An 18336-nucleotide genomic window follows, 5' to 3' on the forward strand; every position below is an offset into this window, starting at 1 on the left:
TTGCAAATTGCGCGGGTTTCTGCTCATTTCTGAAATAAGGACATCTTGGCAAAGATCATGACATGTTGTGTGATCGTACACAACATGATCATCAAGGATGAGAGAATATGCCAAGCCCCGTCGATTATGAAAATATTGAGGCCTTGTAGGTACACAAACTACTTTCAAACATTTCTTCAGCCGTACCGAAAGATTGAAAACCGGGCCTCCTATGATCAGCAGAAGGAGGATCTCATTGAGTACCATCGACAACTAGCTGAGAGATAGTGTTTTTTAATTCCTAGAAGATTTATTTGTTTTTACTTGATTTTTTTCATTTGATTATTTGTTGTATTGAGGTTATTTGTTCATTTGCATTATTTATATACGTATTAATGGTTTCTAATAATATGTGTTGAATTGTGAATTGTTTGATCTAAATTGGAGGAGCCGAGTATATAGATGAAAAAAAAATGTGAATGGTGCATTATGGCAACTCTGTGTTTGTGCACAGCCTCTGCAGCTTCCAGAAAAACTATGGAGCGAGCTCCATATGTGCCGTGGAGGTTGTGAATATGCTAGAATTGCTCTTAGGCTAGCTTTTATCCATGTGTAGTGTAAGATCAACTCTTGCAGAGTAGCCAAACTATGCGCAAACGTAAAGTCGTCATATGTGGCTTCATATTTTTCTTTGGTTCTTATGTGCACTCAACGACATTTAAATATTAATCCGAAAAAATAAACCAAATTAATAAATAATCTGAAACAAATTGTTCAAGTAAAAGTAAATGAATTTTAAGGAAATGTAAACACCATATCGCCCAGATAGTTGTCACTTACGCCTTTATGCAACTAGTCATGGGAGGCCCAGTCTTTAATCAGCCGGTACATCTCAAGAGAAGTTAGGATGTGGTTTCTCGTGCCTGCAAGGCTTGATGGTTTTGCCAACATTTTCAAAGTCGATTAGGGTGGGGGAGGCTTTTGACGTATCCCTCTCATCCTCGATTATTGTGTTTTTTAGGAACTGTGGGCCTCACCCCTGTTTCCGAAAACACGTGGGCAGCAAGAAACTTAGGAAGAAAGTAGAGTAATGCAAGGAACTTGACTGAAATTTTTCTTAGTTGTAGATGCAAGTACGTGGTAGTTTCTAGTATACATAAAAATGTGTTGTGCCTAGTTCTATGTGCCGCCTAAACCAAAAGGCAGGCCCCGGGTTCGAGGGTTCCAGGTATGAGGGCTCTCGCGACGCTCGCCGGCCAGTGACCGTGTGGCCGCCGCCGACCGGATCTCGCTGCTCCGGCCTCCTCCGCCTCCGTCGGGCCTTGATCCAGAATCAGCGAGATCTTCTCCCTCACCTGCCCTCCTTCAACCCTGCAGTCAGCAGCCTCCGCCATTGGGTCGTGTGGCGATGTGAGCATGAGCTCTTTGTCGACGTCCCGGCCTTCTCCGGCGGCGGAGTCCCCGGCCTCCACCTCCGTCTCGCCGCCCAATGCTCCCGGAGACGTCCACTGGCCGCTGATGTCTCAGCTCGTCATCCCCGCTTGTGAGGGCTCCGTTCTGGATCTCGAGATGCAGCTGCCTCCTCCACCGCACGCCTTCGAGGTCACTTTGGCCCCTCCGGAGCTCCTGCTGGATGGGTCACTGTAGCCTGCGCCAAGCCCCTGCTCGGTTGTCACGACCGTTGCGGTTGGGGAGGAGCCATCTCTCCCTTCGGGGCTTGCTCCGGCGCGGCCAAGCTCCCGGAGCTCCAACGAGGTGCTCGCCCCCGATGCCGTTTTGCGGGCCCCGCAGCCGCCGCTGGCCGTGTCGTGGGCTTCCTCGCCGACGACACCTGCAGCATTGAAGGTGACGGCGAGCTCGCCCCACTGACGCCATTGGCTGCCAGGTGCTTCAGCGGGGTGAGCCATCCGGCTGCTGCTGCTGTTGTCGCTGCTGCTCCTGAGGCGTCTTCAGAGCAGGGATGGGTGAAGGTTGGTGGCCAGTGTCGTCCGGCGCCGCCGGCCTCGGTTATGGCTCCCCGGCCTATCCCTGCTTGGCTCCGAGTCGCTGCTGCAGATGCCTAGCCTCTGGGCACCGCGCGGCGGTCTACAGAGATCCCTTCTGATGCTGTCGTTGTTTGCAGAACGGTCATCGTGCTTGCGACTGCCACAACCCATGGCGTCCTCTCTGCTCGCTGGCATGTCTTAGCGCCCCGCCCGTCTCTCGCCTCGACACCCAGCATCGTCAACCTCCTGCTCCAAGAGAGGGCCGAATGAAATCCACGCTTCCTTCCATTGCGATTCGTCGTGGATCTTGGGCGTCTGTGGTTTCTGCTTCCGCTAGCCCGACATCCCCATCCAATGTGGTGCTTCAGACCGCTCTGGTTGACCAGACTGAGTTGCTTCAAGGTTGGCAGGCACGAATTGAGAGCTTCCTAGAGCAAGCGGAGGTTGCTTTGAGCAGGCTCTCTCTTGTGCCGACTACATTGCTGGCCACGCAGACGCCACAACCTCTTGGTGTGGCTGTTGTTGACTCCACGGAGGACGGAGGGGCAGAGCCCTATGGTTGTTTCTCCCCCTCGTGTTCGGGAAAATTCATCGTCGATGTCTGCACCGTCAGTTGTGGTGCCTACCGTTGTGGGTGACTCCATTGCCGTGCTTGCAGCTCTGGTGTTGCGGCTCATGCCCGAGCTTCGAGATATATGTTCGAGCCCTGCTTCACCTCTGTCATTGAAGCGGTTGGAGGTGGACTCATTGGCGATTTTGTGTGAGGGACATGTTTCGCCTCTGTCATGTGAGCAACTGGAGGAGCCGAAGTCCATTGTGTCTATGGTTCCTGTGGTGGAGGATGTCATGTTGGGGGTTCCTCGGGTCGACGATGTCGATGTGGATGGTTTGTTGGTGCCTGCCCCCAGGAGCCCCTTGGTTGACGATGATTACATCAAGAAGTACAATGAATTCTATGACTTTCTTGACAAATGGGTGGCTGATCAATCTGGATCTGGCAACACAAATGGATGCCTCCTCAAGAAGAAACCCAATAGGGAGAAAGCAAAGAGAAACAAAAGCAAGAAGGGCGGCGTTATCTGGAAGGTGCCCGCGATTTCATGATAGAGAGTGCTTCGTTTTTATTGTCGTCGGTGTTCTTGTGTGAAGCTCCGTTGTGTTGTGCAAGTGTCGAAGGTTGCGGTTGTGGTGCACTGGGAGGGCCACATGTGCGGTCACGGTGTTTCTTGTTGTGTGAGTAGTACGCCTTTGGATTGTTTGTAACGGTTTTCGCCCGGTTTTCCGAAAATTAACTAGGCAATTCTCTTCTTCTTAATTAATCGATGAGGCAAATCTTTTACCTCCGTTTCGAAAAAAAATGTGTTGTGCGCCTTCGTGGTAGTAGTCCTGTAAGTGTCATTCCCGGGTCCTATAAATGAAGACATGCAATCTAGCTTAAAAAACCACTAGTAGCACTGCATGAGCAACATCTCTAGTGTGTGTGCACGTGAGTGTACAACTCTAGTGTTCGTCCGTCTTAATAGAAACTAGATCGGCAAGTGGCGCGAGGGTGCCGGTCCCAACGATATGGTCAAGTGTTGGAAGATCAAACGGCATGATGCATTACTTCGAGGCAAGTCCAACACATGTAACATGAGAACCAATTATTTCACTCTGTACCAGAAGAGTAACATCATTAAGTTCAACTGTTCAACACGGCCACGACCACCTCGACCCGCCGCTCACTCTTGTGTTGCAGCAGGGTGCTGCATCCAAGAAGGAGCATGCTACAGCGGCTCCTCTCGACACTCGGAAGGATGCATCTTACACACATCCCGGCGATGGAGTCTCACTTCTGCACGAGATCATGGTCCTTTGATGCGGCCTAGTGGGGAGGCAACGATAGCTCCGTCCGCCACTCTCCTCTCGAGGATGGCGAGAGGCAAAGCTCGATGGGGAATGTAGTGGCAGCGACGAGCTCAGCGACGAAAGAGGAACTGAGAGGAGGGGCGGAAGCACGGTGATGGTTGCACGATGGGGAGTGGCGGCTAGGGTTTTTTCCAATCAGGGAAATGTGGACCAGGAAGAAGAGAAGAAGACGACCTCCTCACCCCTATCCGTCTTGCAGCCATCTACACGACGCCACTTAGCACCCAACACACGAAATCACAACTCTATGGGCTTTGAGAATTACCCGCGGTGGCTTCCTTGTTTGACACTATTTCAATCTACAATGCTCAACTTTGATCCTACGACCGAGGTCATCCAGGAGGCAGATCCGATGGTCGAGAACTCATAAAAAAACACCCGACGGCCAGGAATTTCTAAAGTCCGAGGAGCCAAGGATTCTCCCATGAGTCTTGTGTGCGGCTTGCCACACCCCACCTGTGTCATCAATATCCAACCTACTAAGATATGGTTTATATTCCGAAGGTTTAGAAAAAACTAAAAAGATCCAGAGCGCCAAAGCCCATTGCATGCAAGTGCTGCCCAAAGGATGAAGGTTCAGTATGATATATTGAAAGAAAGCCATAATTGATAATTCATCTGACTATTATCTCCGGATGATGAGTCACTGGAATAAGAACATCCATCATAGCTACACATTATTCTGTCCTCATCCAGAATTGTATTCATTGGAATTTTATAACAAACTAAATATTTTCATCAAAAGAAACTGTATAAAATTCCAAACGATGGTCTTGAAAACTGCATATAATTCAAGGTGCATCCTTATTCTGATAAGGATGAAAAATAAATATACACTGAAACTCTTGTAAAATACAGATGACCAAAATTAAAAGATATCATAGATACACGTAATTCAGTCCTCACGACACAGATTGTGTTCAAAAAGAATCTCTTTGATCTTGCAGCAAAATACAATTTCATACCAGTATAAAACAAGGGAGGAAGAGAGACTAAAGTAACAAACCTAAATATAGCAATATATTTTCATAGCAGTAACAACCCAAGCAATTAAAATTTCACACTACAATAAGAAATCATAAGCAAAAAGAATTTTACAACAGAATAGGAGATTACATATAGGCAAAGCATGGCACCAACACATCCTGAGTGCAATAAGCAGGGGGCAAGGGAAAAGCACACAGACCTATCTGGCAGTGTGGTGTGGGGCGGCAGGGAGGGCGACGACGGCAGCGGCGGTGGTGGCAACCAAGGAGGCCCCCGTTGGTGTTGTTGTCGGCGATGTTCTTCTTTCGGTCTATCTCGATGGCATGCTCCACACTGCAAAGTAGTTGCGCGAGTAGTGGCCTGCACAACCCTCTCGGTGATGGCAAGGAGAGAGCCGGTGAGGGACACAACAGCGTCCTGCAAACCAAGATAATGGGAGGACCAGTTAGAGGGACATCCCAAAATGAGGTAGCATTTGACAACACAAACTTTTGAAGCCCTTCAACTACACCAAATGGAATCAAATGATGATGCTAAGCACCATACCATGATCGGGAACATGGTTCTGGTGTTGATGCACATTGTAGCAGAAGTCACCACTGCATAGGTCTAGACCAAAAAAAGCTCTTGCTTGGCCACTCGGAAACGTCACCACCCAACCAGGCTGCTCCTGAAGAAAGAAACCCAAATCATAGATACATCAGTCGATATCACACAATGAGATAGTTTTAAGAGTACTCTAATTTTAATAGAAGTAGTGTTCAGATAGACATATTCAGCAACTCTTAATTTTAATAGAAATAGTGCCCATATCTAAGTTTGGATTGTTCAACGGGCACTCTTAATGTACGTTTTATCATGGTCCAAATGAAACATCGATATAAACCATATAACCAAAACCATTTCGTTTTCTAAAAGTTATAAAGAGAAGGAAATGGCTACCCTGTTACAATCCATCATCTCATCATGGAACAAAGAATAAAACAAATTAGATGCCTACACCGGATAGTATGCACGTTGGCTATACCAAATCATTAGAGACTAATTTTTTTGAAAGGATGAATAAGAAAAACAGTACACCAATGTGAAAAACAGAACACATGTGTAGTTGGAGAAAATCTAGCGTTACATAATAATTGAGTACTCCCTCTATAAACTAATATAAGAACTTTTATAACACTAAAGTAGTCATCTAAATGATCTTATATTAGTTTAGAGAGGAAGTAGTTGCTAAGAAGTTTCAGGTTTATTAATCACACAGCTAAGCCTGCCTTCATAAATTGTTCTCCACCAAAATACTCTTGCTTTAGGAGATTAAAAAGGATAGATGTCAATTAGTGGTGATCCTGCCTGGACTGCATGATACACCACCTCATTATTATGGTGCTAAGCTGATTTCCATGCAATGGTCTCAGTTCTTATAATCCTCTAATCTTCAAGTAAAAAAATAATGCATACATAGTACTGATGTGAGCAAATGTCTCCATGCCAGCTCCCTCCATGGGGATAATCTTGCACATGAGGTCACCTCAAGCAATGTATTGCCACCAGCATAACTGAAGCACTTGTTCATGGCTTTAGTTATGAGATATGCCGTTAGCTGAGATAGAAATCACAAATAGGTCAGCTCACAATCTAAAGAATATAATCTTATCCAAGAAAATAGTCATCAGCATCAAAGCTTTATTTAGTTCTTTACTAAGAAAGCAAACTTACAAATTACAGCCCAAACAGATAAATAAATGGTTCAGAATAAGCAGAGGTCAAGGTACTTACAGTGAGTGGAGCACAACGAGCTAGACGTCGTTCCAGCGAGATTGACAGGGTCGGCAATTTTGATTTGCAAGTTTCGGCCGAGGGGCTTTATGGCACAGAAGAAGGGCGAGCACTCCGTGGCAGCAAGCTGCGTCAGTTCTCCAACCTGGCAAATCACGACTGCTACTCTGTTCTGCTGTTCGTGTTGGATGACGAAGGGGTGAAGACTCGGACGTGGTGGGCATGGACTGCAGCACAAATTCGACAGCCAACATCGACGGGACCACATCTCTGAAGTAAAAAAAATTCACAAGGTCAGGTTGTAACTCGACAGAAGTGAACATAAGAGCAAACAAAACATGTAGACATTAAAATTGATTAATTTGTATTCTGTCTTGTATCACTTTGGCCACCACTTTAAAACGATTTCCCTTCGACCATAGTAGTACTTGACTTCAAAGAACTAACACTAATACAATCGGATCTATGTAGTTTGGATGAACACCAACACATTTAATTATTCGTTTAACATCTAATTGAGATAAATTTAATTTAGACCTAGAGATCAAATAAGATTAATTAGAGCGCCAAGTGAGCACAACACCAGCAATCCTCCTCCAAAACCATGACCCAAATGGTAAGAATTTTATTGCTTTTTCCTCCTCATTCTGGCAATCATTCATATTTCTTTCAGAATTAATGATCACAGGGGATTCTTTCAGAATTATTCAGATTTCTTTCATAATTAATGACCCCAGGAGATCACAGAAGAAAAACATATGTACATCATTTCTGTAATATACATGAAAGGCAAAAGTTCAGAATGATACAGTTGTATCTTATTTACCTTGTAAGAAAATGGAGTATCAGCTCAAATAATACCCTGAAACCATTGCCATGTCAGGAATGGCAGTCCAGTAAGAATTAGAGCATTCTGTATAGAAAGCTTTGAACATTGAATTGGGCCAGAAATAGCAAACTAACCAATATGCCCATGCAATGCCGCTCCGACCACGGCCTCTCCTGCCCCAGATCCATGTTATGCTCCCTTCCCCATTGTTTCTCTCCTTCCCCCGACTTTAGCGAGCCCGCCGAGATTGCCACGCTCGTCATCTTGTGAATCATTTTGATCCAAGAATCAAGATCACACCATTAAAAAAAGGAGATGCTCTCCATTTTAGTGCACACAAGCGTAGAGCTTCAAATATCTCACCTTCATGAACCATAAAAACATTACTTGACTGAGTACAAAACAGAAGAGCATAACATCTGCAGTTAATCAAGAGAGTGGGGCTACTAATAAGCATGAATTTTCATGTACCAAATGAAGATTCTAGATTTATTAACTTAACAAATTACCAGTCCTAAAGGTCGATGCAGGTGCATGGAAACACATTCCTTACAACAACTGTCCTGATGCAGAAAAACTCACAGGTATCAGTCACAGTACATGATGACAGAAGCAATAAAAAATAGCAGTATAAAAGGAATCTTGAAAATCCATTATAAAGGAAGAAAATTTGGTCATGAATGCACTGGTTGCAGCTTTCGTGCTAATTGTCCGTTGTTGTGACAAATAAAGATAATGGCATATTCAAAATGAGAGCTAAAATTATTACTGATTTAGTTCTAATTCCATATAGTAATTAAAATGATGCGGACTACTTGGCATTTTAGGAACTGGCCACTGGAAATAAACCCATAGGGTCTCGGGTATTGGTTGTCGGACATTATTTCTACATATGACTTTTCAGCAAAACCAAGATATCATCAACCATTACTGCACTAAACAGACAGGTTAGTCACCTTTAGGACAGATTGTGGTTGCTTATGTGTGTCAACAAATTACAATTTCATATGCAGGAGTGGGTCAATTCAAGCCGTTAGCAAGCAGTCACATGGCTGACTAAAAAAATATAGTTATGTCTAACAGAATTTTTATGGACCAACTATACTCAATCCACCAGTCCAGGCTATGGTATATCTATCCAGCCTAAATACTCACATATATCAGCCATGAGTGGAAGTAGTTGACAACAAACTATGATCCTAGAAAGTACGACTAAAAGTTTGTCTATCAATGTAAAAACAAAAACACATTTGTAGATCAGCAAACAGAGGAGATGCCAACAGTGAAGTAAAACTTCATCAAGAATCATATTTTCAGGGGAGAACAAATAGTGCAGACCTTGCAGTATAACTGTTAAAAGTATTGCTAGGATGGCTGAAGACAGTAAAAGCCTGAAACTTGCCAATTGTAAACAAACACGAAAGCAAGACACATCACAACAGAAGTAGTAGTACAACTCCCAGATCTCTGGAACAATTTTCGCTTTGTTATATTTTTGCTCCGGAAATATAGTCAAACCCTCACTTCTAGCAGCGCATATAAGCATATCACTGAGATAGCGAGGGAAATGGCGGGAAAAGGAGGGAGCTCAGCGAGAGGAGGAAAATGGGGAACTCACCTTGGCCTTGGGATCGCTGGTTGCTGCCATGGAAGAGCTCTGAACCATGGAGCAGTCACATACGCGTCTTTGATTGTTTGTTGCTATAATATACCAACAATTAGTATCCAAAATAGATATTCTAGATGGAGACTCTGCAAGTGCACTTACCTTGTCCAAGTCCAATGCTTTATGGCTCTGAATTCCAATAGTAGACCAAGTTCCATCAACCTCCATAATAACCAAATCACTGAATCCACTATCTATCTTATGGTTGTTTTCCAATATTTTTGGCTCCTTGTTCTCACACATTTGTTACAGTCATCTACTCCCTCCGTTCCTAAATATTTGTCTTTCTAGAGGTTTCAACAAGTGACTACATACGGAGCAAAATGAGTGAATCTACGCTCTAAAATGTGTCTATATACATCTGTATGTGGTAGTCCATTTGAAATCCCCAAAAGACAAATATTTAGGAATGGAGGGAGTATGTTTTTAACAGCCACTACCTGCAAAATAAAACGGTCACATTAGTTGCCCTATCAGTTAATATTGAGACAGATTTACATGCATACTCACCTCATGCATTTCCAAAGTTGTGCAGTTATCCACTCCTTGACCGCTAATTAGAAACTGGAATCTGGTGATAGATGAGACAACCAAATTAATCTAGCATTTAAGAATGGCGCTTTGATTAACAGAATTGCAACCACAATAGGCATAAATCTCCACTCTCTTCATCCAATGATCAATCCAGCTACCATGCCTAGCTATGCTGATGGTGATCAAATTCAGAACCCTCATCATCTCCTAGAAGCAGAAAAAAATCAAACAGACGCTATATGCACAGAAGTTTTGGCAAGATAAAAGTTTCAGGCCTAAATATGCTTCCCTCAAACTTTGTTATTTCTGAAAATCTGCATTTTACATTGAATAAATATTATAGTACACGACTTATCATAGGCAGAGAGGAGTGCAGATGAGGGGACGGGGCTGAGCTAACCTCTCGGCGTAGTGGAACAGGCAGAGGTAGAGGTAGACAGGACGAGCGTCTTCAGCTCAAGCGACTGCACCACCGCGTTCTTGACCGCCTGCACAGCAAGCACACACGCGCGCAATTCATTCGCCGGAATCCGGGTGAGAAGACACAAGAAGAGAGGAGGGGGACGGACCTGCACGATGAGGGCGAGGAGGTGTATGAGCGCGTCGAAGTTGTCGTCGTCGGAGTGGGAGGCGAGGAGCACTGAGATGGCAGCGTCGCCGTAGAGGTGTGCGCTCGTGGCTCCGTGCCCATCCGCACACCAGCCGTGATGCAATCCACTTGACCTTGACGGATTTGATGTGAAGGAGACGGGGACGGCCAGGATCCCTTCGTTGCCGCCGGCGTCAGCGGCGAGTGTGTCGATGGTGAGGCTGCCGCTCGCCACCTTCCGGTCACCTTCCGGTGCGTGCGGGATGTGATTCCACTACTGCTGCTGCTGCTGTGGAGGCAGCCGTCGGGTTGCTCCTCCTGCCAGAGGAGCAGCCGCGGGAGATGCGGACAGGAGGGCGGGCCGTGGCGATGGAGACGGCGGAGCACTCGCCGCCGCCGTGCTCGTCGCTCGTCGCCGTCGCCCAAGGCCTGCTATTGTGCCACCTTGGCCTGCCGCTGCTGCTCCCCGCCGCCGCCACCGTCGTGCTTCGCATCCTCCCTCCGCTGCTGCTCGTCGTCGTTGGAAGGGGGGCTCTATTGCGGTGGATCTGGCTGCCGACGGCGCGGTTCGAGGCGGTGGGTGGCGGCAGCGGCGATGTGGGTGGGAGGAGGGGAGGCGCGTGGGAGGGGAGGGGAGAGGAGGCGCGCGCGAGGGGAGCCGGCTAGGGTTTTTTCCCACGGGAGCCGCCCCTTTTATACCACCCCTCTGCGAAATGACCAAAATGCCCCGGTGGGGGCACGGTAATTACGCGTGGTGGCATGAACGACGATAACTATTCATTCCAGCAGTAACTTTTTTTGATCCGACGGACGAGGTCGCTCCAGGGGTCGATCCGACGGCCCAGATCCGATCAAGGCACCAGATCCGACGGCCAGGAACCCCAAGCGGCTGAGGAGCCGGGAGGTTCACTGGCATTCTTATTACTCGATATTTCTCAGATCCACTTCGTTCGATTCTGGGAGATCTAGCTACTTGATAGTTAAGGCTAAGAGCATCTCCAGCCGCGCCCCCAGCACTCCCCCTCCAAGGCGATTTTTTCGCGCCGGCGCCTAAAAAACGGCTCAGTCACGCCCCCCGGAGCCCATTTTTTGCCGGCTTGGACCGAAATTAGCGCCGGCGGATCCAGGCCAAACCCGGTGCGCTGAGGGGCGCCCGGGGCAAGCGGTTTTTTGCGTGAAAGAGCTGCGGGCCTGCCGAGCCAGCGACGAGCGCCTCGTCGTCATTGAAACGCCTCGGTTTCCCGCGTGGAATCAATGGCAAGGCTGCCGCCGGTCAGCCTTGCCATTGATTCCTCACGGGCGGCGCGTCACAGGCGGCACGGCGACGCCTTCCCTCCCGCCACGCGTACACATGGCGTGGTTATATAAGCCGGTGGCCTCCCTCGCCTCTGGCCACACCAGCCCACACCCGCCCATCGACTGCCGCCGAGCTCTCCCTCGCTCGGCCGTGCGCAGCCGCTCGCCGACGTTTCTTCCCTCCCCTCTTCCTCTCTCCCGAGCCCGATGGCCGTGCGATTCCCTGGCGACGCGGCGGCGGCCAACAGCTTCGGCCGCCGCTCGCTCCACGAGTGGGAGGCCTGGCTACTCTTCAAGGCGAATATCCCGACGCCACCAGACATGCGCACCGGGCCGACGGGGTGGAGGCTCAGCAACGGGGGTGTGCCCATTCCCCCGGTGCCCGACGTCGAGGCGCGCCCCGCCTTCTTTGCCGCCGAGGTCAACCGTGTGCGAGCTTCCCTAACGGAGGAGCAGCTCGCCCTCCCCCAGTACACCGCCGACAACCACGCGTCATGGGCGGCGTACTTCCAGCACCATCGTGGGCGGTGTCCACCAACGGGCGCCGGTGGTGGGCGGTGTCAAGAACGGCGAGGGGCGCCGTGTATGGTGGGGCACCCCGGGCCGCATGCTCCACGACGTGTTGGAGCACCTTGAGGGCGGCAACAACCCGCCGCTAGCATACCCTGCCGCGGTAGGCGCCCCGGTCCACCGCCGGAGCGCCGGGCAATGGATACCCAGGAGGTTCGGTTCCTCCTCAACTTCCTCCTCCCACTCCTCCTCCCGCTCCTTTTCCCATTCCCCCGGCTCACCGGCGGTGTTCGGCGTCAAGGCCGAGCGTGCAGCGGAGACGCCGCTCGGCCAAGGCACTCGCAGTGCCGACATCGTCATAAATGAGGGCGGCCGGCGTGCCTCCTCCTCGGCTCCTCTGCGCTTCGTCAAACCAAAAACAGAGCGGGGGCTCGCCGTCGTGAAAACGGAGCCGGGGCTCCCCTCCGCGAAGACGGAGCACGGCGCCGGGGAGCTCGACGAGGCGGCGGCCCTGAAATGGGCGCGCGATGACTGGGTGCACATGGAGATGGAGCGCCAGCGCCACGCCCTAGAGCACTTCGAAAATCGGCGCCGGGGCCGCGACGAAGGAGGCGTCGCCGTGACGACGACGGCACGCCGCCACCGCCACCGGTCCGCTAAGGCGACGCCGGGCAGGGGTCCAGCAAGGGCGGCCGCGTCAAGGAGGAGAAGGCCGCCGACGACGACGGCGAGGATGGCGGCGGCGGCGGCGACTTCACCGTGCTCAGCGACTTCTTCGGCCCGTAGTTGTAGTTCCGGCCTTTTTTTAATAAATTTGCTATGTAAAATGTTAAATATGTCTAATATATGCCAAGTTAGCCGAATTTTAGCCGAACTTTGCCGAATACTATTTTTTTTTACATAAACGGCGTTTGGGGGCGGTCCTGGGGTCGGCGGCTGGGAACCCACTCGCCCCAGGCCGATTTTTTGCGCCGGGGCGCCCCCAGGCGGCGATTTTACGCGCCCCCTGGGGGGCCAACGGCTGGAGATGCTCTAACGCTTGATATCAGAGGCGGGTTCTAGCGACCATGTCTGGCAAAGTGACCCTCAGCTCAATGGCCTTGGGTAAAACAACCTCGAGCAATGCAACCCCAAGTCCACTAGCTCTAAGCACAGCGAACATAGCAGCCCTGCGCTCACCAACCATGGACACCCCAAGCGAGGTGTTGCCAGTGTAGTTTGCAACTCCACCGACAACACAGTCAGACTAGCTCGACGTCAATGATAGTATCGGTGCCCTACACCGTTACCATCATATCGATGACCTTCTCACTGAGCTGCCATAATTGGTGGAGAATCTCGATGACGATGAGGTGCCGCATCTGATGGCCGGCGAGGAGCTGACCATGTTCGTCGAAGTAGAATGTGAAAACTACTGGCGTTGCTCGATGCTGGATGATCTGTCGTCGATCGACGACAATGCTACCTAGACACTCACCACGCTGCTTGAAGGGCATCGAGCTATTGGGCTCAAGTGAGTGTTCAAGGTAAAGAAGGACGAGCATGGCGTCATCATTAAGAACAAGACCCGACTCGTCGCAAAAGGGTTTGTGCAATGCACAGGGATGGACTTTGAGGAAGTCTTTGCACTTGTGGCAAGGCTTGAGTTCATTCGAATAACCCTTCCCTCGCGGAACATCAAGGCTGGGAGGTCCATCACTTGGACATCAAGTCGGTGTTCCTTAGCGACGACCTCGAGAAGGAATTCTATGTCTCCCAGCCACCTAGCTTCATCATCGTAGGATGCGAGCAGGGCGTGTACAAGCTACACAAGGCTATGTAAGGTCTCCAGCAAGCACCAATGGCGTGGAACGCCAAGCTGGACGTAAGCTTGGCCTCACTCAGCTTAACTCATAGCGCCTCCCAAGCACGGTGTGTATGCACACGGGACCGGTGACACACCGCTCATCGTCAGCATCTTATTCGTCGATGGCCTCGTCATCGCTGGTACCAAGCACATCAAGGTACTCCACTTAAAGGAGGATATGAAGCACCACTTCAACATGAGCGACCTCGGTCTGCTCCGGTACTATCTTGGACTGGAGGTGAAGCAGGAGCATAGTTGCACAATGGTCACGCAAGCTGCCTACACCACCAAGATGCTCGATAGAGCAGGAATGAAGGATAGGCATGCCGTGCAAGCCCCGATGGAGGCACGACTCAAGCTCAGCAAGGAGAGCCCCGAGAAGCCGGTGGACGTGACATTCTACCGCAGCATTATCAAGAGCCTCAAGTATCTCGTGCATACCTGGTCTGACATCTTGTCCGTTGTCATGTACCTAAGCAAGTTCATGGAGGCTCCGGCAAGTGACCATCTCGCAGCCATCAAGCACATGCTCCGGTACATCGCGGACATGATCACGCAGGGATGGGTGTATCGCCATGACGGCGGCGAGAACCTGGTGGGCTACTGCAACAATGACAATGCAGGGAAACTGGACTCCAGGAAAAGTACCTCTGGCATGTTGTTTTTCCTCGGGAGTACGTAGCCCCATCAGCTGCCAATCAGTGAGGCATAAGGTTTTCGCAACTCCTTCGTGTGAGACGGAGTACATTGCGGCAACTATAGCGGCATGTCACAGAATAAGGCTGGCTCGCCTCCTCGACGAGATGCTGAATTAAGACGCTGCTCATCCGCTCGTCTTTGTCGACAACAAATCTATAATTTCCCTCTACCAGAACCCAGTGCTTCACGACCACAGCAAGCACATCGATCTCCGTATCACTTCATACGTGAGTACATCAAGAAGGGCAGGATGGCCGTGGAGTTCATCAGGACTGGTGAGAAGAAGGAGGATATCCTGGCAAAGGCTACTGGTCGTGTCTTGTTTTTTTTAGAACATAGACATCAGGGACGTCCGGCTTTAAATTAATAAAGCCCACAACATAGGCAGCGTGCATAACAAACAAACCAACATTCGGAACCACAAACTAGTCTCGCAGGGTCTAAGAGCACAACACTTAAGAAAACGGCGGCGAAATATAGTGCATTACAAGGCACAACCGGCCTAGCAAACGAGCACGCAGGCTCGGAGGAAACTCGACCAAAAGGGGTTGCGCATCCCTATGAGGCAGCAGACACGGGCGATGGAGCTCGAGACGCCGAGTAGATGGAACAAAGGCGTACAAGAGCTTGGCGATGGAGATCAGAGTCCTGTTGTCTTCCCAGCGGGGCCCATTGCTGCAAGAACACGATGCATTTGAAGATAACGTCAGCAGGGTGGGAGGGAAACACTCCCTCAATAGTAAACTTGTTACGAGTATGCCATAGAGCCCATAACATAGCCGCCGCACATGTCCACATGACCCGGCGAGAAGGGCCATGGACCAAGGACAGAGAGGACACCAACTCGGAGCGGGAGCGTGGATCCCAATCCACGCCCGCGGCCTCACGAACCGCGCTCCAGGCAAAATGCGCCAAAGGGCACCGGAAGAAAGCATGGTCCGCATCCTCCGGGACACCACACAAAGCACAAGGACCGAAGGCGGGACCATTGCGTTTAGCTATATTGATAGAGGTAGGAAGGCAATCTTGGCAAAGTTGCCAGAGGAAGACCTTGATCTTGAGCGGAATTTTAGCCTTCCAAAGCCCCGTGACAGCCAAAGGAACTTGACCGCGGGATACCTCTCTATAGAGGGAATTGACAGTGAATTTGCCAGAGCCCATGTCTTGTTCCAAGAGCTGCGTGACAAGGTCGGGATCGTCAACATCCAACCCGATCGACAGGGCTGAGGGGGACACTGTGGACTTCACCCCTGTCTCCAAACACGTGGGCAGCAAATACTTAGATGGTAACTAACTTAGGAAGGAAGTAGACTGGTGCAAGGAACTTGACCGGAATTTGTTTTAGCTGTACATGCCAGAGTAGTTTCTAGTGTAGATAGGAAGATGTTGTGCATGTTCGTGGTAGTAGTCACGTAAGTACCATTCCCGGGTCCTATAAAAGGACATGTATCCATCTCCTGTGAAGACAGGCAATTTAGCTTAAAAACCACTGGTAGCACTACGTGAGCAACATCTCCGGTGCGTGTGTGCGCATTAGTGTACAACTCTGGTGTTCATCCGTCCTAGTAGGAATATTTCTCTGATCCACTTCGTTCGATCCCGGGAGAGCTAGCTAATTGATGGTTGAGGCTAACAAGAACAACTATGTGGCCATGTAAAAGCGTCGCCGAAATAGGTAGGCAAGATAGGTACAACAGGCACAAAGTATTCGTCTATTAGCCAATTATGACCGTAGACTCTATTCCGGTGAAATGTCAAACAACCCATGTGCAATCTCGCTCGCTTCATCTTCGTTTTGGTTGACAGTATCTATTGAGCAACCATCAACACAATCGCATCATCTTTGACTGTCCATCACCTCACTCCTAGACTCGTCGCTCGAAAACGACGATGAATCGCCAATAAACTCCTTGGTCTCCAACTACCAAAATATATGTCATCTACACGATTCTACGAGGCACTAGACTGGTATACATTAACAAAATTAAGAAAAAAAATACCTTCAGGCAAGTCGGCGAACACCTTTAAGTTGGGTGCCGGAGATGTTGCATGTGACACGGGAGATGGAGTTGGCGACGACGAACGGTCGGCTCATGACGCCGCCCTCCTCAGCAATCCATTAAAGGGTGGATACAAGGTAGAGAGATGCTTGCATGGATATCTCATGGCGCGACCATGGTGGGAAGTAGAAACGGGGTGCGGCGAAGTATGGTAGGTACGGGAATGACTCGGTGGAGGTGAGTAGGGCCAAATCATGGTGGTTCGAGCAAAGGTGGCAGCAAACAGTGGTGGTGCGGAGAAGTGGGCGGCTGCGTAAGGAGGCGCACGTCCTGAAATGTCTGTGGCACTAATACTTTGGTCCATGAAGGAAGCGCTATACATCCCCTCCACTTATGGAGGCTCGCGAGCTCGATTTAAAATATTTTGGTGGATGAAGGGAGCGATATACTCCCCCCTCCAATTATGGAGGCTCGCGAGCTCCATTTAAAGCAGCCTTGTGAAAGAAAGACGATGAAGGGCGGAATAACGACATTGTCTCACTATAGAGAGACCGAATGTTCCCTCGCCTCAAGCGCTCCCTGAATGAACCAACCCAACGCAGAAGGAGCATTGGCTCGCTAGTGCTCGTATTTTACTTTTTCTGTTTGGTTACTTTTACTTATATTTTAAAATGCAAAAATATTTTACTTAAATATTTGAAAATGTTCACTGCACATTGGAAAAAGGTCAACACAGTGTGAATGTTTCGTTCGCGCAACTTTTAAAAATGTTGATAGCATTCAAAAAATGTTCGTGACTTTCAAAAGTTGTTCAAGCATTTCAAAAGTAATGTTCGTGACAATGTAAAAAATGTTCACGTAATTAAAAAAAGTTTCATGCCATTTGAAAAATGTACGTGACACTTCAAAAATTTCTTCATGCTTTCCAAAATATGTTCATGACATTTAGGAAAACATTTATGCAAAAAATATATGTGATGTTTAAAAAACTGTTAGTACCATTCAAAAAAAATGTTTGCAACATTGTAAAAAAATGTTCACGCATTTCTAAAAATATGTATGTGGCATTTTTAGAAAAAATCATACATTCTATAAAAATGTTTTGTATCATTCAAAAAAAGTTCAACATACATTTGAAAATATTTAACATTAATTCAAAAAATGTTCAAGCATGTATTTGTGAACAAATGTTGATCATTTACTTTAAAAATGTTCAATGTGTATCAAAAAATGTTACATGTATAAAAAATGTACTACATGCATTGAAAAAGTAAACATGTATTTGTAGAAAATAAAAATATAAAAACCAAAAAAAGGGTAAAGAAACACCAAAAAAAGAAAAACTGAAAACAAAGAAAAATAAAAATAAAAGAAAACCGATAAAAAGGCATCATAACCGAAAACCGCAAGAAAAACAGATGAAAACCAACACAGCAAGTAAAGAAAAAAAAAACTGGCTAAAATCTTCTACCCCAGGAACTCATATTAGGCTGGCCCATCTGTGCTACCATAGCTCCTGCAGGATGACGATTCTGCTAGACCGGTTTTTTCATCCAAAATCACCATACTTTTCTTTCTTATTTTGTTGTTTTCGTCCAAAATCATCATACCTTTTTCTTTTTTTTCCAAAATCATTATACAGACGGTTATTCTGGCTATGAGACTGATATATACTACAACTATGTTAGAGTTGCTCTGACATGCTGCTTGCAGAGCTTTCAGGTTTCTTGTA

The 18336-nt window shown here is 48.3% G+C and overlaps 1 long non-coding RNA gene across 7 annotated transcripts; it reads right to left on the reverse strand.

The window, feature by feature from the left end:
- Window positions 1–4786: 4786 nt before the first annotated feature.
- On the reverse strand, window positions 4787–10901 carry LOC119349508. 7 transcript variants are annotated; one of them, XR_005169448.1, is made up of 13 exons: window positions 10234–10901; window positions 10065–10152; window positions 9641–9701; window positions 9233–9570; window positions 9083–9165; window positions 7974–8027; window positions 7828–7883; window positions 7599–7727; window positions 7462–7497; window positions 6636–6905; window positions 6318–6459; window positions 5406–5529; window positions 4787–5276 (listed from the first exon to the last, which is right to left on the reverse strand). It is a non-coding gene; the product is annotated as an uncharacterized LOC119349508 (long non-coding RNA). The 7 variants fall into 7 exon arrangements; XR_005169450.1 differs by lacking the exon at window positions 7828–7883 and having other exon boundaries at window positions 7974–8022; XR_005169446.1 differs by lacking the exon at window positions 7828–7883 and having other exon boundaries at window positions 7599–7827; window positions 7974–8022.
- Window positions 10902–18336: the final 7435 nt, after the last annotated feature.

Source organism: Triticum dicoccoides, chromosome 1B, assembly GCF_002162155.2.
Source record: "Triticum dicoccoides isolate Atlit2015 ecotype Zavitan chromosome 1B, WEW_v2.0, whole genome shotgun sequence".
In the NCBI taxonomy this organism is placed as follows: Eukaryota; Viridiplantae; Streptophyta; class Magnoliopsida; order Poales; family Poaceae; genus Triticum; species Triticum dicoccoides.